The sequence below is a fragment of the Vulpes vulpes genome, chromosome 13 (assembly GCF_048418805.1).
Source record: "Vulpes vulpes isolate BD-2025 chromosome 13, VulVul3, whole genome shotgun sequence".
NCBI lineage: Eukaryota > Metazoa > Chordata > Mammalia > Carnivora > Canidae > Vulpes > Vulpes vulpes.
In genome coordinates, this window is record NC_132792.1 from 138,089,994 (window position 1) to 138,117,484 (window position 27,491).

Genomic DNA, 27,491 nt, shown 5'->3' on the forward strand with positions numbered 1-27,491 from the left:
CTGAGCAGGCCCTCAGTCAATGTCAGTGGATTCCTAAAGTCGAAGTTCACTGAGGGTGAGAAAATATATCAGGCATGGTCCTTTAGTCTACCTGGAAGAGATATTCAGCTCTACTTATGAAGTTCTCTGTTCTTATGATTCTCACTGGAATTATGTGAGAAGTCTCATCATGTCAAAGTCTCTATCTACCTGCCTTTATCAGCTTCCTGACTTTAAGTTTTTGTTAAATCTGTAACTACCTGGTAGTTCCAAAGACCCAACAGTGGCCCCTCTAGAGGTTTTCTCTGCCTGTTCTTCCCTTTCCCTCCTGTCTGTTGGACTGTTTCCTCTGTTTCACCTAATTCAGAGTTTATTGCCCCTCTTGGACCGTGATGCAGAGGGGAAAACAATGATTAGGACCCAACACTAAACAGAACCTGCAACAACCAGAAGTTGTTGCCAAGGCAACTGAACCAGAGAGTCCTGCATCCAGCCATCACAGTGTGGGGGGAATTTCGGATGAGATCACTTGAGAGGCAGGGGAACCTTCAGGAAAAAAGCTGAGCTGATAAAGGAACCAAGCAGTTGACATTCCAAGTGATGTCTTTTTCTTTCTCCTTTCGCAAAATAGAGAAGAGCTTGTTAAAGGCCTGAAAGATAAGCAAGCTGGGTAAACTAGATGGGTTTTCAAAGGCTCCTGTTCAATTAATCTGACTACAGCTAGATCAGAACGGTTGTGCTCCCCGGTACAAACAGAGGGGAGACTTCAGGGCAAGAGAGAGGAGGAAAGGGGACAGGGCATTAAACATATTCCTGAACTGCTGTATATACTATAATAGGAGTGATCACCTTTATTTATACAGCTCCTTTTGTCTGGGATACTGCAAGCACAGCATAAACATCACCTCCCTGTGCTTCTAAACACCCCTGTGAGCTGAGGATCAAGGACAGGGATTATCTTACAGATGGGAAAACTGGCACTCAAAAACAGCATATGTGCCAAGACCCCTTCACACGATAGTGGCACAGCCAGAAACAGGATGCAGGTAAAAATAACAACAATAATTTTTTTAATTGCTTCTTAACATCATCTCTGCTGGATTGAGATCTATTTCACAAAATTGACTTTAAAGGGCCAAAGTCTCTCTTTCTCCCTGTCACAGTGAGGTTACACACTCTGAATGCAGTTGTTTAAGCCCCTGATGCATAGACTGGTGGAGGTCAAAGGTGGGCTTGCCGGCTACAGTCATCACATAAAAATGCTCCTGGACAGCAGTACAGCTGCTCTGAACTTCATTCTCTTGGTTCAATGGCATACTGCCCTTTTAGGGAATTCATTTTGGCACCTTTCTGCCATATGGATTCTCAAACTGGGAATCTTAATCAATCAAACAAATGTTTATTGATTGGCTACCATGTTCAGACCTAGTGCTGTGACTGAGTAACAAATGTTACCTATGGCACTCACCTGCAAAAACCACTGTGTATACCACAGAGCCTTCTCCAGAAGGACAAAGGAAAACATGTAGTGAACAAGACATAAATGAATGGAAAATGAACTATGAGGCACCACAGACTAAATGGTAGTAGCAGGTGTGGCAGTGTTCTGAGAAGAGCAGACTATGGTGACCTGAAGCCAGAGGAACCTTGACCAAGGGAAGGCCTCTTGAGCCATTTGTTAAGAGATTTGGTCTGTGAGAAGAATGAGACGGTGCCAGGTCCACATGAAACAGACCTGCATATACACTATCACATGCCCTCCACACATGCTCCAGCAATAAGGACTGAGAGCACTATATTGTAAATATTTATTTCCTTACCATAGCTGCCCAACTCCTTCTCTAGACTCAGTCCTCCTGAGTAGGTACTGTGCTCTATTCTTTGTTGTACCATTAGTGCCTAGTTCTGTGCCTGTCACATAGTAGGTGATCAGTAAACATATGATAATGACTAGATGGGTGGTTCAGTGAATAAAAAATGTTCCAAGATGACAACAACAGTAATAATATCTAATGCTGGCTTCCATGCAGTAAGAATTCATAGCCGATGTTAAATGAATAAGCAATAATTCCAGGCTCCCATATAGTACAGTAGGCTATGATTTGGGGGGGGTTAAGTCCCACATACCACCCTTATGACCTTAGGACAAAGCTCCAGATCTCTGTTTCCTCACTTGTAAAATCTGAATGAAATAATTACATTTACCTGAGTGGTCGTGGGAAGTTTGAAAATGCAAAAAATACTTCATAAAGTGTAAATCCGTGTACAAATCTCAGTCATTATTGCCACCCACAGTGTAATTTAGCATATTAATAATTTATGTCATCCATTACACACTTTTACCACCAAAGTACTGTTGTAAATCATAGGCCTTTTAAGGCTGAAATGGCCTAATCTTAGATAAATAAGCCAAATTTGACATAAAATAATTTCTCCCAAGGTCCAACAGACAGGACTAGAGGCATGTTTCAGACTCCTGGCCTGTGCTCCTTCCATGAAGCAGTTCCTAAAAGGCCTCCTGAGCAGATCAGTGTTGTAAATATGGAAGATATGTGGTTGTCTTTCTCCCTTCTCTATTTTCATCATTCAGTGTCACCACATCAGAGCAGAACTGGAAACATTTCTGCAGTCACTTCTCATCTCTACCCTCTCTCAAGGCCAGATGCTACTTCTCTTTTCTGAAGCTCTGGCAGCATTTGGCCAGGCTCCTTGCTCAAGTCCACCCCCCACCTCCAATCTGGACTCTCATGCTAAATCATCTTTCTCAAGCATCATGTAAGCAGGTGATTGCCTGTCTCAGATACTTTAAAAAGCCTCTGATTGCTTCTTTTCCTAAAAGCTCCCTTCATAAAGTTTGAAACTCTTGTTTTAAGATTTTACTTAATTACTTGACAGAGAGCCAGAGAGCAAGAGACAGAGAGAGACCGAGAGCGAGAGCGAGAGAGAGACAGAGAGAGAGCACAGAGGAAGAGGGAGAAGCTGACTCCCCGCTGAGCAGGGAGCCTGAGGTAGAGCTCAATCCCAGGACCCCAAGATCATGATCTGAACTGCAGACAGATGTTTAACCAACTGAGCCACCCAGGTGCCCGAAGTCTGAATCTCTTAATGCAGCCCTTTTTACCCTTACTGAGCCCCTTGGCCAGGGTGGGACTATGTCCGTCACCATTATCTACCAAGTCCCCACTAGATCTTCAATACGAACTTATTAAACTAGAAGAATCATATTGAACCCTATGAAACAACCACTCTTCCAACTTCCCTTCTCTGTTTGACACACAAGTTCACAAATCCCCAGCCAAACCTTACGTGCACGGATTCCATCGAATCTATTCCCTGACATTTGATATATGCAGCACCTCTAGCAGGGTGCTCACACATTCGTCATACTAACCTTTTTCTCCCTTCTTGTCTACCAGCAGCTGTCTCTTGCTTCCCACTTTCACCCACTTTCCTTATCTAACAATCCCACACACATTCTCCCACTAGCCTTTGTGCTTTCCCCAATATACCTGCCATTGCCCCCACACAACCACCATCTGTGCTCTCCTTCAGCAAACCAGGCCCTTTTCTCCTGTAGGGCCACCCAGGAGGAGGGGTCCACTAGACACTCTCACCATATCTTCTTCCATGTAGTCCATTTCAAAATGGGATTCTCTTCAGCAGCAGCGGATGGGTACTGAATGCCTGTTATGGACAGCTTGTAGTATTAAGTGCCAAGAAAGAGACATGGTGTGTGTTTTGGTCCCTGCCCTTGGGGACCTTATGATACAGCTAGTGATACAAGAAATATGCACAAAATAGTTATGTGGCTTACAAGGTCCTTACATCTGCAGGCATTTCTTTCCCCTACTTCCATGTGATTTATTTATTTGGCCTGAGCCAGCTGCCGACTGGTTGTTTTCATATCTGTGTCCTTTTTGCACTGTGCTTGTTTGTGAATGTTTCTGTGAGGGTGTCACTTATGGTCAGAGGTATTTCTGTACATATATATATATTTTATGTATGCCCAAGCTCTCCCATCAGAACATAAGCTGGAAGGTTGTGGTAATTAGGTCCTTTCTCTCACACCACAGACTGCTACATGCAGTGGCTTTCAGGAAGCGTTATGACAGAGGCTGGCTAAAAGAGGTCATCCGACCCAGTTGTTACTGTCACACACAGATGTGGAAGTAGAGCTCAGTTAGAATCATAATGCCTCCTCTTCCACAGGGTATTAATCAACCCACATCAACTTTCTTGTGATCAAGGAACTCTAAAACTTAAGATGACACCAGATGAGAAGTGACTGTGCCGGCAACCAGGTACCTAGGGTCACAAAAATTGCGAGATCACTCATACTGCACTGGCAACATGATCGTACTACAGTACTCAGGGAATCCCTTTCCCCATTTCCTTTTCAATTCAAATTATGCTGTCTCCTCTATGCTTTCTACATGTAACACACGCTGCCTCTTACTGTTCATTCATTCATTTAAAAATACTTGTTGAGGGCAGCCCCGGTGGCTCAGAGGTTTAGCGCCACCTTTGGCCCAGGGCGTGATCCTGGAGACCCGGGATCGAGTTCCGCATTGGGCTCCCTGCATGGAGCCTGTGTCTCTGCCTCTCTCTCTCTCTCTGTTTGTGTGTGTGTGTATGTGTGTGTGTGTTTCTCTAATAAATAAACCATTGGAGAAAACTTTATTAAAAATAAATAAATAAATAAATAAATAGCATCTCTCCATGCTGCTAATTAAACAGTTTGACACTCAGGCTCTGCTCTTAAAGAGCTTATTGTCTAATGATGAAAACGGGTGGAAATGAAGGAAACCACAAAGTGAAAAAGTAAAGGTCAGAAAAGGCTTTGGTGAAAGCCATTAAGAGAATTACCTAACTCAGAAAAGGAAGATTTCCTCAAGAAAGTAACCTTGAAGTTTGGCCTATGGACCAATAGGTCTTGGGTAAGATGCAGGTGGAAGGAGGGAAGCACCTACAGATGTGAGTGTTTTGTTTGCCATGTAATGATTTCATGCCTATTTCTTGTATCACCAACTACATCAAGAGGTCCCTGAAGATGGACTAAACCTTACATACCACGTTGCTTCCTTGGTACCTGATACTAAGACCTGTTTATAGCAGTTACTCAGTATCTACTGGTTGCTCTTTTAGAGAATCCTATTTTGAAGTACTGCAGCCATCCAATTCTGAGAAAAAGCACTAGCCCTCAGGTGGGATATCTCCTGGCCCACTTGGTTTAGTTGACAAAAGGGGAAGTTCTATCATCCTTTCTCCCTCAGATAGCCTAGTAAAAAAAGGAGATTCCTGGGCAGCCCTGGTGGCGCAGCGGTTTAGCGCTGCCTGCAGCCCAGGGTGTGATCCTGGAGACCTGGGATCGCGTCCCGCATTGGGCTTCCTGCGTGGAGCCTGCTTCTCCCTCTGCCTGTGTCTCTGCCTCTCTCTCGCTCTGACTGAATAAATAAATCTTTAAAATAAAAAAAAAAAAGGAGATTCCCCTGTGCCCCAGGATTTTTTTTAATTTAAATTCAATACAGTTAGTGATTCATCAGTTACATATAACACCCAGTGCTCATTACATCATGAGCCCTCCTTAATTACCCATCACCCAGTAACCCCATCCCCTCACCCACCTCCCCTTCAGCAACCCTCAGTTTGTTTCTTTATAGTTAAGAGTTTCTTATGGTTTGTCTCCTTCTGTTTTTGTCTTACCTTATTTTTCCTTCCCTTCTTCTATGTTCATCTGTTTTGTTTCTTAAATTCCACATAAGAATGAAATCATATGGTACTTGTCTTTCTCTGACTGGCTTATTTTGCTTAGCATAATACCCTCTAGTTCTATACATGTTGTTCCAAATGGCAAGATTTCATTCTTTTTGATGGCTGAGTTATATATAGATATAGCTCACATCTTCTTTATCCATTCATCTGTGGATGGACATCTGGGTTCTTTCTGTATTTTGGCTATTGTTGATAATACTGCTATAATCATTGGGGTGCATGTGTACCTTCCAAACACTATGTTTGTATCCTTTAGGTAGATGCATAGTAGCACAATTGCTGGGTCAAAGGGTAGTTCTATTCTTAACTTTTTGAGGAAACTCCATACTGTTTTCCAGAGTGGCCACATCAGTTTGCCTTCCTACCAACAGTGTAAGAGAATTCCCCCTTTCACCATGTCCTCACTAATATCTTTTGTTTCCTGAGTTAATTTTAGCCATTCTGACTGGCCCACACCGGTATTCTTTTGTATGCTGTGGACCTCCTGAGATTCGAAGTGGTGAGGGCTGGGAAACCTAGCCACATCAGAAAGTGAGAGGAGCCATGGATGAAGGCTTTCTGGTGGGTCTCTGTTCTGGTTACAGGGCCAGCTGGTTTCAAAGAAGTACCTAGCAGGGGTGAATGTGCCCCCACTTAGAAATCCTATTCAGAATCACCCCTGCTATAGACTTCTTATTCTCCTGATACAGGAAACAAGGTGGTGGGGGGTAGCACATTCAAATAAAGCACCTCTTCTGTGACTAACTCCAGATGGGACAGAGAGGGAAATAGCCCAGTGAGGAGTCAGTGAGGTACCAGAGTCCCACCCTTATTCTCCCCACTCAGCGCTACCTGGCTCTTTACCAAGTCAGACCAGAAGCATAGTCTGGAAGGCAACACTCAGCTCCATTCCCAACCACCGAGGGCAAACCATTTGGATGATTTACTCACACGCCAATGATACAAACTTTGGAGAACATAGATTTTAAAACGCATGACTTTTCTGAAAATGCCTGGATAGTGTGAGCTGTAAATAACTAATACTCAGCAAGTAAAACATGCTATCTGAACAGTAAGATTTTGGCTCTTAGGAGATTCTATCCATAAGTCTCCGAAGGCAAGATTCTTTGCTAAGTCATCTTCCGCTAAGCTAGGAAATCTACTGAGAGAAATGGAAAAGACATATATATATGTATATATAGGCAGCTGGCAAGAGATGGGAGTAACAAAGCCTTCTTGTTTCCTCTTCAGGAATGTGGGCTCTCAATATCGTGCATACCACTGGACTAGTATATTGTTGAGTCATTATAGTACATGGTAAAACATAAGATGAAAATTAAAACAGTGCAATTGCTGGGTCGTAGGGCAGGTCTATTTTTAAAACAAAAAAAAGTGGGAGGGAGCAAAGGGTATCTAGAAAACAGATAAAATACAGACTAGAAAATAAAAGACCAGAAACTTTAAATTGAGTTATAGACAATGCAAAGCAATAGACAAAGGAAAGAGTTAAAATTTAGGCTAAACATTTCACATGATTAAGGATTAAAACATAAGGCAGAGCAAAATGGTGAGAAAACAAAAAGAAGCTCAGAGCTATCAGGGTGAGAGATTAAAATGTAGAGGTTAAAAGATGCAAGGTTATGATAATACTAAAATCCAAAGATAAGTGTAGAGCTGAAGTGGGTCTAGGAATCAACAGAAAGAAGAGGGTGTGTGTGGGGGGGGCGTGGGGGGTGGAGGAATGGAGAGGGCAGCCAGGGAGAGAAGAAAGGCAGGTACTGGTGGGAAGTGGCTCAGAGAGGGTCTGAGGGAGGGTCTTGAATGCTTGGTTTCTGCTGCACAGTGGAGATAAATGCGTCCAGCCATTTCTCCCTTGGCCCCTCAGGGTGCTTCTGAAGGACACTGCTGCCCCCAACACCAGCCTTCCTGAGCATTCTCCCTATGCGGAAGAGGACAGAGGTACAGGTCCTCCAGAGCTGGGGAATAGAGAGAACTGATCCCCCCAGATCCCAAGAGCTTTGATATGCTACCTTCTCCCAGAGAAGCAGCTCGACTCTGGCCCTTCTCCCCTCAACCCTGTATCAGAGCCCAGGCTGAGAGTCACAAATCTGAAAGTCAGGACCCCACGCTGACTGCTGCAATCAATTCCCCAGCCACTCTGGCTTTCAGGAACATGTCTGAGGTAGAAAAGTCATCAGTAGCTAAATTGTACTCAGCCCATTAAAAATTAAGCCAGGCCAAGGAGATGCTGTGGGGTAGAACCATTGGGATCTTCTTAGGTCCTGTCTCCCAGAGTCCCAGCTCTTTGCCCCCTTTTTTTTCCCCTGTTCTTGCTCATCTTACCTCCACAGATCGAGTTGGTTTGTCTCAGCATTCCCAGTGACCTCTCGCCATTTGACCTTGCTTTTAGGATCATTAAATGAATTCAAGTCTTTCTGGTTCTCCTGGGCGAATCTGGATGTCCCAGTGTGGATCTTAGTTCTGCATAATGCTGGACACAGCAGCTTCTGTTTCTTCTGATGATAGCAAACTCAGATTCTAATTCCAACCAGCTATCTTAGAGCACTGGCCACAGGGAGATCAGGAGAGTGTGTGTATTTGGCTCTACATAAATCCAACCTGACTGTTAGAAAAACAGAGCAAAACACACGCTGTATGTAGAGTCAGTGGAATCCTGTTTTTATGTGAGGGGCAGCCCAATGCATTTTCTAAAATCAAGACACTTTGGGGGAAAGCAAATCTCGTATTTCTTTATTCTTTGCCCTCAACTAATTCTTTGAAATGTAAAGATAGCACCACGGGAGGAATATATCCTGGTGTTACTAACACAGAGAAATCCTGGGAAGCGAGAGGTTTTTGTTAGCATTGAGATGATGTCCATTCAAAGCTGTCACACCTGACATTGCTTCCTGTCTCTTCACCTTAATAATGAGTTTCCAGGTATCAAGTGAAGGCTCCCCGAGTAGTGCACGGGAGAAGCATACATATGCGGCACTACAAGTGACAACAGGGACCGATTTTCAGATTGCTTAAAGCACAAGATATGCCATTTTTGTAGCACAGCAGCTCACAAAACCTCTACACGGTGATGATGCTAGAGGAACATATCAGCTCTGGAGTATCAGATCTTCCTCTTGATCAACTAAACTTGGCGGACAGAGCAACTAATTAGGTCCCATGTGTTGGATCCTGAGGGACCTTAAAACGTTTTCTTCAGAATGACTTGAGGGTGGAGAACACAGTATGATTTAATGTAGACAATTGTGAAATGTTGTCTTGGGGCAAGGAATCCATGGAGTGAGCCCAGTGTGTGTGTGTTAAATGGAACCAACAGCTCCAGGAGGGGTCAGGCAAGCCTGGTGAATGATCTGCTTGGCTGGCTAGGATGCCATAGCAGCCTCTTGATAAATACTGACCTCTTCTTAAGATCTAGGTCAAGGTAGAGGAAAGGAGATCTTTTGTTGGTTAATCCCAGTGCTATTCATTTTGCCTGGGGCTGGATTAGTGTCCTTTCAAAGAAAGAGCTAGAAAACCAGTAATCAGTGTGTCAGGTTATCAATTGAGGGCTCACAGTTTACAATTCAGCAACAACAACAAAAAGCAGGACTTAGATAGGGATGTAGACTTCCCCAGACTTTTCCTTTATCCACAAACACCCCCTCAACACCAACTTTCAGACAGCATGCATACAGACATTCAGAAGGCATACACCATTGTCCTTTGTGGACCTTATTTGAGGTACAACTCTATAAAGGTCTATAATGGTAAATAATGAGTCTTAGTCTCCATTGCGGGCTGGCACACATGAAGGTGACACTTGGCAGGTATTGAATCACCCCTCCACTTCTTCCAGGTTTTTCTGTAGGTGGAATCTAGAGCAATGTCTCAGCCTTCTTAGTAGCAGAAGAATCCAACTCCATTCTGCCACAGTTTTATAGAACCAGTTCTTAGTGGAGCTCGAAATGATTCACCTTCCATTCTCTCAAAACTCAGCTTAGTTACATCCCTAAGTTCTGTTGACAAAACTCTCCTGAAACTCTTCTTTTGTGGATATGAGAATAGTCAATGATTCTTCAGCATCTATGCTTTCAGGATTTGGTGAACATACTCTCAACCTTCTGTATCTTCTGTTATGAATTACTTCATGCATTTTGACTCAATCTTTCTGAAGGATCACCTGACTTCATTTTCTTTATGAATCTTTTCTCTGTTGGAAACACTAAAGGAGATTTTATACTTCTCACAGGCCCAAGTACATGCTCCTCCCATAGAAGGAATTTTCCACCAGCAGAAATAAACCTTCTAGTATCATCTTAGCACAAATATTTTAATGGTCCAGCTCCTTTATTATACCTACTGACCCACATTAGTCAGATGAAGAGTAAGAATTCTTAATCCACAAAGATAATTAGGATTTGGGGGAAAATCACTAAAGATGATACAGTGGTAAAAATCAAAAACAAACAAATCTGTGAATATGAAGTAAAATGTTCAGACTATGTGAGCATTAACTCCAACTCTCCTTTTTAACTCAGCGTTCTTGCGAAGTTACGCTGACACTGAGATATAGGAAGAAAAGGAGTTAGGTTGAATTGAGAATAGCAAGAAGTTCAGGATCCCACAATGAGTGACAAGTCAAACATGAGATGATCATTTTAGGATACCACCCATTGGGATTCATCAATAATGTATGCTATCTTTAAAAAATAATAAAAAGACTTCGGGATAAATTTTAGTTTATCTGATATAAGGATGGCTACCCCTGCTTTCTTTTGAGGACGATTTGAATGGTAAATGGTTCTCCAACCTTTTATTTTCAGGCTGTAGGTGTCCTTATGTCTAAAATGAGTCTCTTGCACACAGCAAATAGATGGGTCCTGCTTTTTTATCCAGTCTGTGGGGGGTGGGGGTGACTGGGTGACGGGCACTGAGGTGGGCACTTGACGGGATGAGCACTGGGTGTTTTTCTATATGTTGGCAAATGGGACACCAATAAAAAATAAATTTATAAAAATAATAATAATAATAAAAAGAAAAAGTCAAGCAACTCAGTTTCTGTTAGTAGGAATTCAGCTAGGGTAGCTGTGCAGGATGGGAACATTTATTTTATTTTCAGATGCACATATTATGGAAAGAGTCCACATGAGAGCCATGAATGTTACCATAACTCTTAAAGGAGCCTTCAGAGACAATGGGCTCTGGAGCTGGATAACAGATAAGTATGTCCTTCTAGCAGCACCACTTATGAACAACGTGATGAGGACTGAAATTGTGCATGCAAATTGCCTATGCAACTGTTTGTATATTGAATGTCTCTATGCTACGCTCTTGCCTGCCTGCCTTAAATCACCATTTCCTAGATGCCTACCCAAAAGGCTCATCTGGTCCTGCCCAACATCTAACAGGCAATCAAGTAAATGTAACACATTTAGACCGCTAGAACCGTGGAGCTGGAGAAACCTTAGTGATAGACTTGTAACCCAGTTCTTATTCAATAATATTCTTTTCCCTCACATTATAAAATTGGCATGTGCTCATTTTAAGGAGTATGCAAAATATTCTGAAAATGAAATAATAGTCTATAATTCAATTATCAGAGTTCTGAATTTCTTTTCAGTTTTTTGGTGGGGCAAAGATGGTATATATGAATAAATATATATACGGGTGAATATATATGTGAGTTTATATATATACATATATACATATGCATACATAGACACATACATTTTTAAGCTTACAAAAGTGGGATTATAAGTCCAGTTTTGAACAATATGTACGTAGGGTACCTGGGTGGCTCAGTTGGTAAAGCGTCTGCCTGCCTTTGGCTCAGGTCATGATCCAGGTTCCTAGGGTAGAGTCCTGCACGAGGCTGACTGCTCCTTGCGGAGCCTGCTTCTCCCTCTGCCTCCCTCCCATCTCTGTCTCTCATGGATAAATACATCTTTAAAAAGAAGAAAAACAAAACAAAAAATATGTACATAATGTGAATTTTCCCATGTCAGTAAATATCTTTCAAAAATCACAATTAGGGGCAGCCCTGGTGGCTCAGGGGTTTAGTATAGCCTTCAGCCCAGGGCGTGATCCTGGGGTCCCGGGATTGAGTCCCACATCAGGCTCCCTGCATGGAGCCTGCTTCTCCCTCTGCCTATGTCTCTTCTTCTCTATGTCTCTCAAGAATAAATAAATAAAATCTTTAAAACAAAACAAACAAAAATCACAACTAAAAAAATAACTTATTGAGGTAAAATTCACATAACATAAAATTGTTCATCTAGGGCAGCCCCGGTGGCGCAGCGGTTTAGCCAGGATCACGCCTGCAGCCCAGGGCATGATCCTAGAGACCCTGAATGGAGTCCCACGTCAGGCTCCCTGCATGGAGCCTGCTTCTCCCTCTGCCTCTCTCTCTCTCTGCATCTCTATGAATAAATAAATAAAATCTTAAAAAAAAAGTTCAACTAAAAATGAACAATTCAATGGCATTTAGGACATTCATATTTTGTGTCCACCAATTCCATCTAGGTCCAAAATCTTTCTGTCACTCCTAGAAAAAGCCTCAAACTCATTAAATAGTATTTACCCTTTCTTTCCTCGTGCCCCTCGCCCCCCAACCCAATGCTTGGAAACTATGATCTACATTCTGTCTTTATGAATTTCTCTCTTCTGGATATTTCCTATGTATGGAATCATACAATATGTGATCTTTTGTGTCTGGCTTCCTTCACTTAGCATAATGTTTTCAGGGTTCATCCATGTTGCAGTATGTGCCAGTACTTCATTCTTTATGGATGAGAAAGGCTCCACTGTATGTATTTGCCACAATTTGTTTGGCCATTCATCCATTAATGGGCATTGGGACTGTTTCTACCTTCAGGCTATTATGAATACTGACACTGTGAACATATGTGTACATGTACTTCTTTGACTACCTGTTTTCAGTTTTGGTTTTTTTTAAGATTTATTTGAGAAAGAGAGAGAGAGAGCCAGAGCAGGAGGAGGATCATAGGGAGAGAGAGAATCTCAAGCAGACTCCCTGCCAAGCACAGAGCCTGATATAGGGCTCAATCCCAGGACCCTGAGATCATGACTTGAGCTGTAATCAAGAGTTGGATGCTCAGCTGACTGAGTCTCCCGGGACCCCCTGTTTTCAGTTCTTTTGGGAATATACCAAAGAGGAATTACAGAGGCATATGGTTAATTTTATGTTTTACTTTTTAAGGAAGTATTAAATTGTTTTCTATAGCTTTGGGATCATTTTACATCTCTACCAGTATCAATGCATGAGAGTTCCAATTCTTCCACATTTTCACCAGCATTTTTTTTCTGTGATAGTCATGCATTACAGTGAGTATGAAGTGATACCTCATTATGGTAAAACCACAATTTTTAAATGACATTTGGTTTTCTATTATATATTTACCAGTCCCTGCCCTGTTGGCATTTGGTTTTGAAACTGTCTCTATTATAAATAACTTGTGATGAAATCCTTATTTAAATCTTTAATTTAAATCTCATTATTTTCTTAGTGAAAGTTCCTGGGGCACTCATCTGACTTTGCAGGTCAAAAAGCTAAGTTAACAGGAGCTGAGACCAGAATTTGCATTACCTATACTTCAGCCAGTGCTTTCCTTTGATTTTTCTGATGAGGTTGGGTCAGTACTTTATATGGGAGATGTACTGTAAATTAGCTGGAACTCAGTGAATTCTTCGGCATTGAGTCTGATGCTTTGTGGAAATGACTCCAAAGTCACTGCTAGTACTATTTTCACTCATTCTATTTTATCTTCAATGGAAAAAGGGCTGTAAACACAGCAGAATTCTATGGGCTCACACATATTGTTGTATACTGTGTACTATCAACAATTTTACATGCATCGCCTTCAACAAAGACTACCATAACTCCATCAATTCTGCACATGCTACAGACTCTCAGTAGAGTGGATTCAATTCAATTACACTGGGTCAGCTGCCCTTCTGTGACATTGCTTTTCCCCCCTCTATGGCATTCCATGGGTGGGTGAAAGAATGATGAGTAGATTTGTGCTGTCATTGATAGACCTCTATTTAAATGGCATTTTCAATGAGGTTCGAGCTGGTAAGAGAGTGAGATCCAATGATACATTTGAAGTTTTTAGTGAGATCCCAGAAAGAAATATATCCAGCCACATACAGTGCATAAAACTACAGTCTGTTTCCCCTCTAATTGGTAATAAATGTAAATGTTTAGTTATGCCTGACTAGGGAGCTATGAACAACACATCTGTCTGACTGCTTTTTCAGTCTTCACAAGGACTGCAGCATTTATACCATCTGTAGCTTGTGGAGGATGAGAGAGAGAGAGAAGTAAGACTGAAATTTAGAGAATGGATATTACTGGAAGTGCATAGGGAATTGACTCATTCAACAAATATTTATTAAGCATCTATATGGCCTGGGCACCAGGCAAGAAAAAGAGGATGCTGTTGACTTGAAGGAGATAACAAATATCTTTCCTTCCTAAATTCTAAATCAATTGATGGGATATTGTCAGGCAAATGGAGATATAAATGTCAAATTCACTATATTGAAAATGAATTTGTATCCAGTATTAGGTTGGGGTAAGAGTGGGTTTCCAAACAATGGGCTCCAGAATTAAATAAGTCTACCTGCGGAGACGCAGGCAGCACTAGAGGACTACAGGCCTTGATCTCAAGGGCAGAGCACTGACTATTTATTTCAAGGCCTGGCCAGAAGCAGAGCAGGCAAGCTCTGCAGTTCAGAAGACCCAGGGAAGAGGAGGCCACTCTTCTTATACTCAGTGAGATGAGTGAAGGGACAACAGAGAAACACTAGGACATAAACACAAATACTCTGGCTCTCAGCCATGCCTTTAGGGCCATTTGGGAAATTTAGCAAAACTGAGACTCAGTTCCCGAACCCAGAAATTCTGATCGCATTGGATTCAGACTGGGCATGGGTATTTTTAAACACTCTCCACGTAATTGTAAATGTGCATGCAGGGGCCAAGAATCACCCAATAGAAAGTGAGGGGAAAGGAAAACCTCTGTTCCATGCAACCCAGCAGATATGATGAGGGGTATAGATGAGGAGTAGCTCCCATCTTCCAGGCTCTCTCATTCTCCTGAGAGAGAACTCATGAAAGCAAGCAGTGTTATTTGCCGAGTACCCTGGATTCTCAGAGGGTGAAAGGCCAAAAGCTCAGGTTCTGAAGATCACTGTGGCACCTGTGGAAGAGGCAACCAAGAGAGAGAAGCAGGTGACCACAAGGCCCCATATGAAGTCACAATAGAGCAAGAGAGAGAACAAAGGAAAAAGGAAGCAAGGTAGCTAGGAACATAGGTTGCTTGCTTAATTAGCATCCTTCAGGGTTCAGACTTGGGATAACAAGCCTTCCTTCTTAGAGCAGGCTGTCTGTGGTCTGCCTTAGCCATATGTGCAGACTCCACTGGGGGCCGTGGTGCTGTGCTGAGGAGCTCAATATTCTTGGGTTATACTGAGGATTAGAAGGGAAGATGCATATCAAGTGCACAGCCTAGTGCCCAGCACAGAGGACATCCTGATTAGATGTTCGGTGCAACTATGTTGTTTGCTTTGAGAAACCACAGAACCTGTGGCAGCACAGGGCTTCCCTTCACTTGATTGCTTGAACTCTGATTCATCTGTGTGGAAGTGAAGATTTTTTAAAGTAGCTTTTTGTGGACTAACAGTTTTATAGAAATTCCAGATATTTTCAGTCCATTTTTTTTTTGGTTCAAATATCATGAATTGGCAAAAAAGGAAAAAGAAAAAGAAAAGATGTTGTGAATTTCCAACATTACATATTTTTTTCTGTTAAAAAAAGATTTTATTTATTTGAGAGAGAGAGAGTGAGCAAGCATGAGCAGGGAGGGAAGGGAAGAGGGAGAGGGAGAAGCAGACTCTCTGCTGAGCAGGGAGTCTGATGTAGGCCTCCATCCCAGGACCCTGGGATCATGACCCTACCTGAAGGCAGACTCTTAATTGAGCCACCCAGGTGCCCCCAAACATTATATCTTAACAAGTCTTACTGATAATTAGATCAAACAAGGATTCAATATCAAGCAAGTATTTTTTCATTAATTTGATCCTCATAGCTATCCGGTAAGGTACATTCTATAATCCTGCTTTATAGACAAGAAACTGAGGTTAGGAGAAGTTAAATAATATTTTTAATGTCAGCTTTTAAGTAACAAAAGAAGTATGAAAATCAGGGCTTTGGGTTCCATATCTGTCTCTGTTTCAATTATATTACAGCAACACAACAGTGTTTATTACCACTAGAGACAGGAGGAGAAGAAAGATATGATTCTTATGTTTTCTAGAAGCAGTGCCTATAAGTCAACTTCCATAGAGAAAGGATTTTACTAGTTTGAGAATTCCTGTTTTGCTCTGTTATCCAGAATCATCACTCTTTCTCTTTTATTTGTGGCACAAATTCCTTATATGAAGGCACGAACAAATTAACATTCACAGTTTCTACAAATTTATTTTTCAAGAGCTCTATAGGAGATTCTGCAGACTTTGGAAAAATGAGAACTTTCTGAACTAAGAGTCCCTTTTCCCCTCATGTAACTGTATGCCATGTCCCTTGGACTAGCATCTTCACTTCTGTGTTTTAATGTGCCTGCAGAAAATCCATGGGAAATACCATGGAGAATATTAGCTGTAAATTCCTTAAATTGTCACTTGTGACTTGTGTTTGATGGATGATTTTTGACCAGGTGAATGAATGAATGTTGGGGAAAACTGTATTGTTGAATTCAAAAGGGAGCAGAGGTGCTGTGCTTTGCTTAGCAAATACTTGTGGAGGATCACAGCCTTTAAGAGCTGAGCATTTATGATTCCAACTAGCTGGAGTCTGACAGGATAAGGGAAGGCTGAGCAGGGAGGAGAGGCATCCCCACCTCTCACAGGGCCTGGTAACAAAGCCCTCTGCTATGACTATAAGTGCTTGATGTCGTTACTCATCTTAATTTCAAATTGATTCTTTATTTGAATCAGATAGACATTGCATGTTAGCAGCACTGCACAATACCACTTGTCTCCAGGCCTTCCCGGAGGTTGTATCTTGGCAGCACTTCCAGCTGACTTGCAATTATCTTCACCTGCCTTTTAAAGAGGCATTTGACAAGGAAATTCATTGTAAGGAGGAAGAGGTGGTCACTACATATATTCCTAGGACTATCGCAAACAAAAGTGGTGCCTCAAAGCAGCTTCGTTCCATTTAGCAGCCTCAATTCAATTCCATGTACATTTATGGAGGTCATTTTTTGTGTGGGACACTGTGATAGAGACTCTCAGAGTTTCAAGGATAAATGAGTCCTAAGCCTTGTCTTCCAGGTGGAAATGTTGTAGTGAGGACTAAGATATATACATAAATAACAATAGCATCCCGGACTCTATTGTTTAATAACTGTCTACTGTTAGATCACATGAAATTTCATTGCATTGGCCTTAGACACGTATCTTACCATCTATCTTATTTAATATGGTTTAGCCACAGATAACAAGGTAAAAAAAGATCACATATCAGTGCAGCACTAGCCACTCTAAGGCCCCTGAATCCTGCTGCCGTGCCATGGGATATCATATTAGAAGTATTTTTGAATACAAGGTTTGAAATATCAGGAGCTAGGAATGATAGAGAACTACAAACACTTTCATTTTGTAATGTAAGAGTATTCCAATGGTATTTTAGGTCTACGAGTGCTACATTGAGACCTCTTATAATATTTCAACCTCAAAGGGGCTTTCAGATCAGTAAACATTTGTGGAATGCCTACTGTGTGATGATGACTCTCCTGGGTCTTAGGGAATAGGTACCAAAATAATTAAGACATTTCCTGCCTTTAAGGAGCTATCAGCCCATGCGGGGGTATAAACGCAGATGATTTCTATAACTAATGTTGAGTGCTTAGGCAGAGAATCACATGGTATACTATGCTAGAAGAATGGTCCAGGATATAGATAGCCCAGCAGAGGGTTTGAAAGGCTCCCTGAAGAAGCAGCTGCTTCTCTCGGCCTTGAAGGTTCGTATTACATGAAGAAAGGTGTAAAAGGAAGTTCAGGTAGAGGGAAAAGAAAAGGCATGGGGAATAGAAGTGTGTGGTGTGTAGGGGGAATTCTTAGTTTAGATTTTTAGAATTAAGCACAATTCAGAAAATGGTGGATGTCGCTGGCTAGGCAGACAGGTCAGGACTAAGGAAGCCTTGGGCCCCATGTTAGGAGGTTTAGGTGCCATCGTAAAAGAGACGCACTGAAAGTCACCATGACTTCTAGCAGTGCAGGAGATGGATGGGGTTACATGGAGTAAGACAGAGGTGGGAAAATGAGAAGCCAAGTTCAGGAGGCCACAACCAAGAGGTTGTGAAGGCCTGGGGTAGGGCTGTGAAAATAAAAGGGATGGGAAGGGTACAGTTGCAGAGCTGGAAATTGATTGGAAGTGAATATTTAAAAATAAAGAATCTAAAATGATTCTTGATCATTTGAGACTTGGATACCAATAGGCATGGTGGTCTCACTTAAAGGCACTGGAAATAAAAGAGAAAAGGTTAGCAGTAGGAAGAGAAGTCCCCAATATGTATTGAAGTTGAGGTGCCTATGGGACAACTGGGGGGAGTAACTGTATGGGATACTGAATGCACAAGTCTCAAGTCAGAGGAGAAGCTAGGGCTAGAAATCAATCAAAGACTTTGTCTTCTGGTTCTCTTCTCTTAGATCAGAGCTTGGGAAGTAGTAAGCAAGAAAGTAAATAATACATGTTTAAGGCTGAGTGCTTGGAGGCCCTGGGGGAGAGCTATTTGCTATAGGAAAGAAGAATAAAGAAAATCTTTTAAGATTGTCTATGCCTTAAATTCTACATTACGGAAAAATACTTTAGACCAAGATAGGAGTTGGCTGTTAATCTCAGCCTGAATGCATTTTTTCTTTTTGCTATTTTTGGTGTCATTCAGTTTATTTTTAGTCACCAGTGGAATTAACTTTGGAGAATCTTCTCTTGGAGTACATCCAGGAGAAGGTGATCTGGATAGTGAAGTATGTGGAAATCCTTTCATATAAAGATTGATTTAAATATCCAGGAGAAACACATACACCAGACACATACACATACACACACAGACACACACACACACACACACACACACAGATATAGTTGCATGATAATAAAGACCTCCTTCAAATATTTAAAGGGCCATCAAATAGAATAATAGAATAATGGCAGACTTATTAAACGTATCTCCAGCAGATCAATGAGTAGAAGCTATATGCAGATAGAGTTCACATTTACTCAGTAACTAATTATTGAGAACTTATGTTTAGTAGGCAGCATTCCAGGTACAGATATAGGGATCTAATGAGGGACAAAATATGGTTCCTGTTCTCCTGAAGTTTATATTCTAGTAATGGGGAGATAGACAATCCACAAGATAAGTGACTTCAGATACTGATAAGTATGCTGAAGAAAAGAGTACAGTACAAAAAGATAGTGCATGGTGAAGAGGAAGGGCACAAGGGTGGAGGAAGAGCTCACTACATTGGGTACTGGGGAAGACCTTCCCTTTGAAGGAGGTGATATTTTGAGATCAGAATGACAACAAGCAGCCAGTCTTAGGAAGAGCCTTCTGGGGGGTGAAAATCCAATGAAAAAGCCATAACTCAGGACTGAGACTGGGCTATTAAAGATAAGAAGGCAGGCCAATGTGGCTAAAGGAAAGCAAATGGGGTATCAGATGAAGTCAGATGGGTTGACAGTGGAAGCTCACACAAAACCTCTTTGGGTTTTATGCCTAGTGGAATGGGTGACTCTTGTGTAAGTTTTGGATAGGATTTTTTTCAGGCAACAAAGTTATATTAATTATTCTTTAAAAGATCCCTCTGGCTATTGGGCATAGAATGGAGTATAGGGGAGTTATTGCTATAGCAGAAGTTCAGGGGCCAAGAAATGGGAGCTTGGAGCTGGGTGGTAATGCTGTAGTTAGAAATGGATGGATTCCAGAAACATTTTATAAACAGAAATGGCAAGGGTTGCTGATGAAGTGGATGTTAAGTTGGGAAGCAGAGAGGAAAGGGGAAAATTAAGGATGACTCTTGGGTTTTTGACTAAATGCTTCAGTTGGCCTGTATTGCCATTTATCAAGATGGGGAAAGACTGGGAGGAGCAGGCTGTGGACAATAGAGGGGATTATGAGTTTTGTTTTGGGTATAATTATTGAAACCCCTATTTGACTTATAAGTGGATAAATCATATAGGAATAGCTACATGAGGCTAGAGCTCAGGAAAGAGGTCATGGCTGGAGAAACAAAGATCCACAGTTGTCAACATATAGGTGGGACATGAGCCATAGGACTAGGGATAGAAAGAAATAAGGGAGACCTCAAAATTGAGCCTTATGAGATCGATACTCAGAGATCAATTAAAAGAGGCAGAGTCATTAAAAATGAGGGCTAAAAGATAGAATAAAAACTAGGAAAAGATGGAATAATAAAAATCAAAAGAATAAAATATTTAAAGAATAAGTCACTGCATTTAAGAAAAATTTAAGGATGACAACTGAACCCCACCAACAGGCAAAGATGACCCAGGCAAAGAGGATGCTGAAGAAGGGACAGGGAGATGTTTACTGGTTGCTCAAGGTTTGACTTCTGGAAGTCTTGTTAAAGATATTACTGTGCTTTAGAAGACCTCTTTCCCTAATACTGGGTGTCCTATTCTCAGGTCCTCAGGAATTTTTTCTTGCTTAGTGTAGGACTCTCTCTCTCTCTCTTCTAGTTAGATTCTGACACTTGTTTTGTTTTGTTTAAGATTTTGTTTATTCATGAGAGACATAGAGAGAGAAAGAGAGAGAGAGAGAGAGAGAGAGAGACACGCAGAGACACAGGCAGAGGGAGAAGCAGGCTCCATGCAGGGAGCCTGATGTGGGACTTGATCCCGGGTCTCCAGGATCACACCCTGGGCTGAAGGCGGCACTAAACCGCCAAGCCACCTGGGCTGCCCTAGATTCTAACTCTTGCTGTCAGTCTTTATGACCAGCAATGTGTTGGTCCTCTGCTGTTGACCTCACCTCTGATGTGCTTTTTACCCGTCATTATAACTGTGGTACTTCCTGGTTAGGGACCAACTCAGACCCACATTCATCTGTCTTGTGCAACCAGAACCTTTACCTTTGTCCAGAACTACAGATGTTTCTCAGTTCTAGTACTTGCTTGCATCTAGTCTAAGAAAACTCACAGTGCCAGACCCTGATTATGATTGCCATGAGTGGCCACACTTAGGTGGAATGAACCATATAGAAGCGACTCTACTCTAAGGAGGATACCTGCCTCACATAGAACCATGGTATGAATGGCCTTTGAGTACCCTCCTAACACCTAAGCTTCTGTGGTATTTTCAAACATAATGTAAAGTAGCAAATCCTGGGTTCCTTTTTAGGGAATTACTTTGAAGCAAACATTTAATGAGGTACAATTACATTTATTTTTCTCTAGCATATGACTATTCTCATTCTGAAATTCTGTTTTTATATTTCTCTCATATGTTTTGTTTTGGGTTGAGGAAGCTCTTATTTTGCTGACAGGATATTTTGCTTAAGGCTAGCATATTGCTACTCAGGCACAATTCCAAATGACAAGATTATACACCAGAGAGTTCAGATCCTTCAGGTCAAAGCTGACCTGTGATTATTTTCTTGCACATAGTAGGCACTCAGTAAATATTTAATGAATGGGACGGAAGCCTTTTAAGATGTGGTTTCCTAGCTAAAGCAAATGGCTTGCATTGGTGCTCATTACCAGGATCTGGCACAGGATGGAGAAAGGATTTTTGTGAAGCACATTTTCTGTTTCTTCCTTCATCTATCCTCCTGTTAATGTTAAGATGACAGGTTGATGCTTTCCTATTTGTACCAAGAATTTTGACAAGAAATTATAAATTATAGACTTGGGAAATCTCAGAATATTTCTGTATTTATCTAGTAAATGGCTTAGAATGTATGAATGTGAGATAGGGGCATGTCACATGGCCCTGTCCCCTGCCCCCATCCTATGGCCACACTCTGCAGTATAGGCCTGTGATGTCCAGGGTAGGGGAAGAATGGTATCTAATGCCTAACACAAAAGCCGTAACTAGTAGTCTCCATTTCTATGCTGTTTGACCAGTAGAGGATTTCTAAAATATTAAGAAGTCATGCATTCCCTAGTCCCTATTCCTCTCTACTGTATTACTCCTGACTTGTGTCATTCATTTTTGTTACCTGCTAGGTTTTTAGATGCTTTTCAATGCACAAACCTGGTCTCAAATATGATAGAACAGGAAATATGGCAGTACTTATAAACTGTCATACACAGGTTTTATTTGGACTGCAATAGTACAAACATCACAATGTTTTAAGATAGAAACAAATGTAAACTATAAGCAGTTTATTGAACAGCTGGAATGAGAAAAAGGCACGCAGGAGGCAACTTTATTCTTTCTCACCACTGACTCTTTATACTCCCTCTGTGGAATTGTTCTTCTTCACTGTTGGACATTGTGGGGGGCATACCCTCATTTTCCCCATCACTCTCAGGCATTAATGAAATATATGGCTTGTAATATGTAGTCCAGTCATATATCAAGGCACTGCCCCCGTCACTCATGTCAGCTAGAGACTTATATATGCCCAGGTGTCTGGAATACAGGAGGATGAAATGGTTTCTTCCCTCTTTGTCCAATCCTACCTTTGTTTTCCTTCTTGGCCTCTTTCCCACTAAGTCCTGTTTATGATCCTCTTGAGCTGGGCTCAGGAGATGAGCAATCAGAGACAATGCTGGTGCGATTGCATGACAGCACTGGAGCCTTTTGTGTGTCTAAAGCCTCAACATAATAAGTTGCTTTTCTGGGCCCTTCCCACATCTCCCCACCTGCAGTTCCCTGATGCAAACCTGGTAACTTTGGAAATGTAGGCCATTATCACTGAACCTCTCTCTGCTCTGTTACTCCCATCATTTCACACAGCCCTTCATCTGTAGACTTTTTCAAGTGTGGATGCTTGAGTGCCCCAAGCTCCAGGGGATACAAATCAAGCTTCCCAACTGGTTACATGAAGCCTTTCCCATAGTGGTTTGAAGTGGAGGGGAAAGCACCTCCATGTCCTCACATGTCTTGGGGAACACACCATGAATGAGTTACTACCAGCCTACCAGCTTCTCCTATGTTGCCTGGAGTTGGATGATGGAACAGGGGGGCAAAAACAGGTTTTGATTCACCTCTTTCTAAGTCCTGCATAAATGATGCTGTGCCTCATTTGAAAGTGCAGGAATACTCACCATCTATTATTCTCAACATTTGCATCTGAACAAAGAAATAGGAAAAGTATTATTTATATCCTGAGCTCCATAAAATAAAAACTCCCCTCCTATCAAAAGGCAATCAATCTCTGCTTCTGTGGATTCCACTCCCTTTTGACTTAATGGCAACCTGCCTTTCTTTTCTGCACAATCTCCCTCTCCCTTGACTGAAATAGTCCTATCAGTAACAAACACGTCATATAATCTCTCATCTTTAATAAATACCAGTAAGTTGCCTTCAACCCCACCAACTTCTCTAGTTATTGCAATATTTTTCTGCTCCTCTTCACAGTCAAACCTCCTAAAAGGGTTTTCTACACAAGCTGTCTCCATTCTCTGTGCCTCCAATTTACTCTTCACCCAACGTCTGACTTCCACCTCCATTACTCAACTGAAAAGTGCTCTTGTCAAAGTTAACAACCTCCATGTTGCTAAATGCAATCGACACTGTTCTGTTCTCTCCTCATCTTTCTGAGTGTTTCACCAGCCTGCAACCTGACAAAGTTCCTACTAGAAACACTTTCCTCTTTTGTCCCCAGGATACCACACTATCCTGGATTTCCTTTTATTTGCGTCTGTCAAATTTCCTCCTAAGTCCCTCACCTTCTAATTGACTGAGATTGTCACACTTTCTGGGACCTTCTGGGATACATCCTCTTTATCAGTCTCTCCTGGGCGACATTCTCCATTCCCATTGCTCTACATACCATATGTATCTCCACAGATACAAAATTGCTATCTATCTCCAGTCTAGTCCTATCTCCTCTGGTCTTGCACATTCAGCTGATGTGCTGCAGCCATCTCACACTTAATAGGCTCAAATCAGAAGTAAATTTCCTTCTCAAAGCTGTTTCACTCAGTCTTCCCCCATGTTCTTAGAAAACAATGATGTACTTCCCTCCATTGCAAATACCAAAAAAATCTAGGAAATATTCTTATTTCTCATCCTTCCCTGCCATGATACAACATAATCACTTATTTATTGGAGATCTGTCATGTATATAGCCCTGGCTACCCACATTCTATCCTTCTCCAGTTGTTACTGATTCTACCTTCAAAATATATTTCTAATGTGGCTATGTCTTTCCCTTTTCCCTATTATCACATTAGCTCAAGCTTCCATCAAGTCTGCTCAACCATGACGACTGTCTTCTAACTGGTGTTCTTGCTTTCATGTTGACTCCAAATACATATCCAATCCATTTTCCCTAGTGGCTCAGTTTCTGTTTTTCTTTTCAATGTCCAATGTGTCCCGCCCCCGCCCCAGCTCTGAGCCATGTACATCTTTCAGGCCTATCAACTGGCTAATTTCTTTCCTGCCTCAGGATCTTTGCACTTGCCATCTTCTTTACAAGTCCTGTTCTTTCTCATCCTTTGTGCCTCAACATAAGGTCATCTCTTTACAGATGCTGCCTCTAAGAAGCTTCTATAATGTTCCCTCTATCTCGGTACTCTAATGGATTTTTTCCTTATGTATCTCATAATAATTTGTAATCATTTGCTTACTATTTAATGTTTATGGCTCCAACTGGATGGTAAATTCCATGAGAAAAGAAAACCTATCTGGCTTGCTCACAGTTACATCTTCACGTACTACAGGGTTTGATGGACAGAAAGCATAGCAAGAAAGATGAGTTACATGAATGAATGGATAGCTATAAGCACATCTCACAAAGAGATAGCTCACTCTAGTTGGCTTTCCAATTGCAATGCGTTTGACATCACAACACGGGAGAAACAGAAATATGTAAGAATATTGGAATGATTCATTCATTCCACAAATATTTAATGAGTGTTTATTTACTACGTGCCTAGCACTGTTGTCCTCCCTGGGGATACAGTAGCTAACAAGATTCAAGTCTCTATCCTCATGGAGCTTTTGTCTTCATGATGGAAATAAATTACAATATATTTAACAAATAAAGATGTATTATGACAAGATCTATGTTAAGATGAAAAGTAGATCAGGCAACAGGATAGAGAATGGGAGAAGGGGTCTCTATTAGAGCAGGTGGCTGGTAAGGAAGAACTTTTTGAAGATGTGACATGTGACCCAAGGTGCAAAGAGTATTTCTGATGAGGGAGCAGTAAGTGTAAAGACCCTGAAACAGGAAGGAGTTTGAGAGCTTGAACAGAGGACTGAAGACTGTAAGAGTGGGGTGATACAAGAAGGAGAAGATGGGATTGGAGAGGTGGTCAGGGGCTTGATCACAGGAGATCTTAGAGGACATGGCAACAGACTGAAATTTTATTCTAAGTGTAAGAGGAAACTTTGTAGGGGTTAAAGCAGGAGAGCGATATGATCTCATTGACATTGTAGACAGACTCTCTGACAGCTCTATGGGAACTAACTAGAGGTAACAGTGGATATAGGAAGGCCTATTAGGAGGCCACTGTAGTAGCAGAGATGAGAGATGAACTGTGGACATAGAGAAAAATGTACAAATTGATAGCCTTTGAGATAGAATCAAGACAATTTGTTGGTGGATAGGCTGCGGGTGTGAAGAAAAGTTCAGGCAAGGAGCTAAGTTCAGGCCTGAGACTGGGGGTGAATGTAGGTGCTATTTTCTATGAAGGCAAAGCCTGGGCAGAGCAGTTTGGAGGATGGTGAAAAGAGACCTCTATTTTAGCCATGTTATGTTTGAACTGTAATGAAAACTGACATAGCCAGTTTGATAATGCACAACTCTTAGGTTCACTGTGGTATACAACTACAGCCACAGAAAAAGTCGAAAATGGGTGAATCAGTTACTGCCCCTACAACCTCATTACCAAGTTATAATGAAAGCAAGTCTCAGATCAGATTTTACCACATATACAGACATAATGTCATTAACAAGTAGGCACAAAGCAATTTATACACCTGCTCTATAAGCCTGATGTAGTCCCAACACACTGGCCTTCCAGTACTCCAAACACTGCACTGCATAAGAAGTCTATTCAGCAGAAGATCATATTCCAAAGCAGGGTCAGACATCCAGAAATCCATTGTTCTAATGGCTAGAAACAGAACTGTTTAAGAATCAAGTTTCAGGTACTATCCTTAAATGTATAGCCCATTAGCCTTGCTAGATTCTTATACCCTGTTTTTATGCAGATAGGGAATGTCCCTAAAATATTTTAGCCAATTCCCATATCTTGATTACCTCTAATTTGACCTATGAAAGCCCATTTCTAACATCCATTATGCTGATTAACAAGCCACTAATTTCACAAATGAAAACTCATTTTTGACTTCAGCATGCTAATTAGCAAAATGTCTGGTGTTGATCAGAGTTAAAGATAGCTGAAGTGCTTGTAGTAGCTGCCTCTGGAGAATGGCCTTTCTGCAATGAAGCCAGCTGTGGTGCAAATTCCTGATTAGAACAACTATCTGTAGCTTGAAGTAACTAATACACACTTTTGGAGCACACTGTCTTTATTACAATATTACAAAGCAGATGATAAACAATATCACCAGTTGCCCAGTAGATATCCACATGGAGGTATCTTGCAGGTAGTTGAATAAACAAACACAATGCCCAGAACCAAAGGATCGCATTTTTGAGTCCTCGGCATATGATTGGCATTTAAAGCCATGAACTAGATTAGCTTGTTCAGGGAGTGAGCAGATATGAGAAGGAAAGAGTTTCAAGGGCTGAGATTTGGAATACTCCAACTTCTAGGCACCACTTAAAGGAACAGGATTTCACCGAGGATATCAAGAAATGCCAGTGATATAGGCAGATGACCAGAAATGTATACTGACCAGCAAGTGACAAGGTTTTCAAAAAGGAGGAGTGACCAAATGTGTCAAAGGTTTCGAGGGGCTAAGTAATGAAGATTGAGAACTGACCACTGATGGTTGCCATCTTGGTAAGAGTAGTTCCCACACTCTGGTGAAGATGGAAATCTGGGTAGGCAGATTAAAGAGAGAATGGGAGGCAAGGAAGGAAAAAGAGAGTTTGGACAGCTTTTTGGAATTGCTTTCCTAAAGAGGGGAGAAATGGAACAGCACTTGCAGAGTACAAGAGGTCTACGGGGTCTTAGTTGAGGTGGTTGTTTTTTTACTACACGAGACACTGCAGCATGTTTGTATCCTGGCAGGAAGGAGCCATTATGGAAGAGAAATTCATGAAGGAGCACTCCCCCGCCTGATGCTATGCCATGGATGGGACGCTGTTCCCACCCAGCACTTCTACCCCCATTAATAAATTCTCTGTGACTAAGCTAAATTTCCATCTGAGAGAAGAGTTGTGGGAAGTGATTAGTGATTTATTGAGGTGGAAAAATTTTGCTCCAGAAGATTTAGAATTCTAAAATAATAGACCACCCAGGAAGACATACTCCAGTGTTTATACTTCTAGACCATGGGCCAGGAGTAGATTAGACACCACCTTTGTTAACTGTTGTTAGTGGTTGTGCCTGAGAAATATTCTAAT

The 27,491-nt window shown here is 41.5% G+C and overlaps 1 long non-coding RNA gene across 1 annotated transcript in view; it reads right to left on the reverse strand.

Annotated features, from left to right (window-relative positions):
* The window catches only part of LOC140594995 (uncharacterized), a 63,305-nt gene extending 55,050 nt beyond the window's left edge, over positions 1-8,255 (reverse strand). Inside the window, exon 1 of the long non-coding RNA XR_011996348.1 lies at positions 8,074-8,255. This is a non-coding gene — a long non-coding RNA (uncharacterized lncRNA). The remainder of the gene's footprint in view (positions 1-8,073) is intronic.
* Between the last annotated feature and the right edge of the window lie 19,236 nt (positions 8,256-27,491).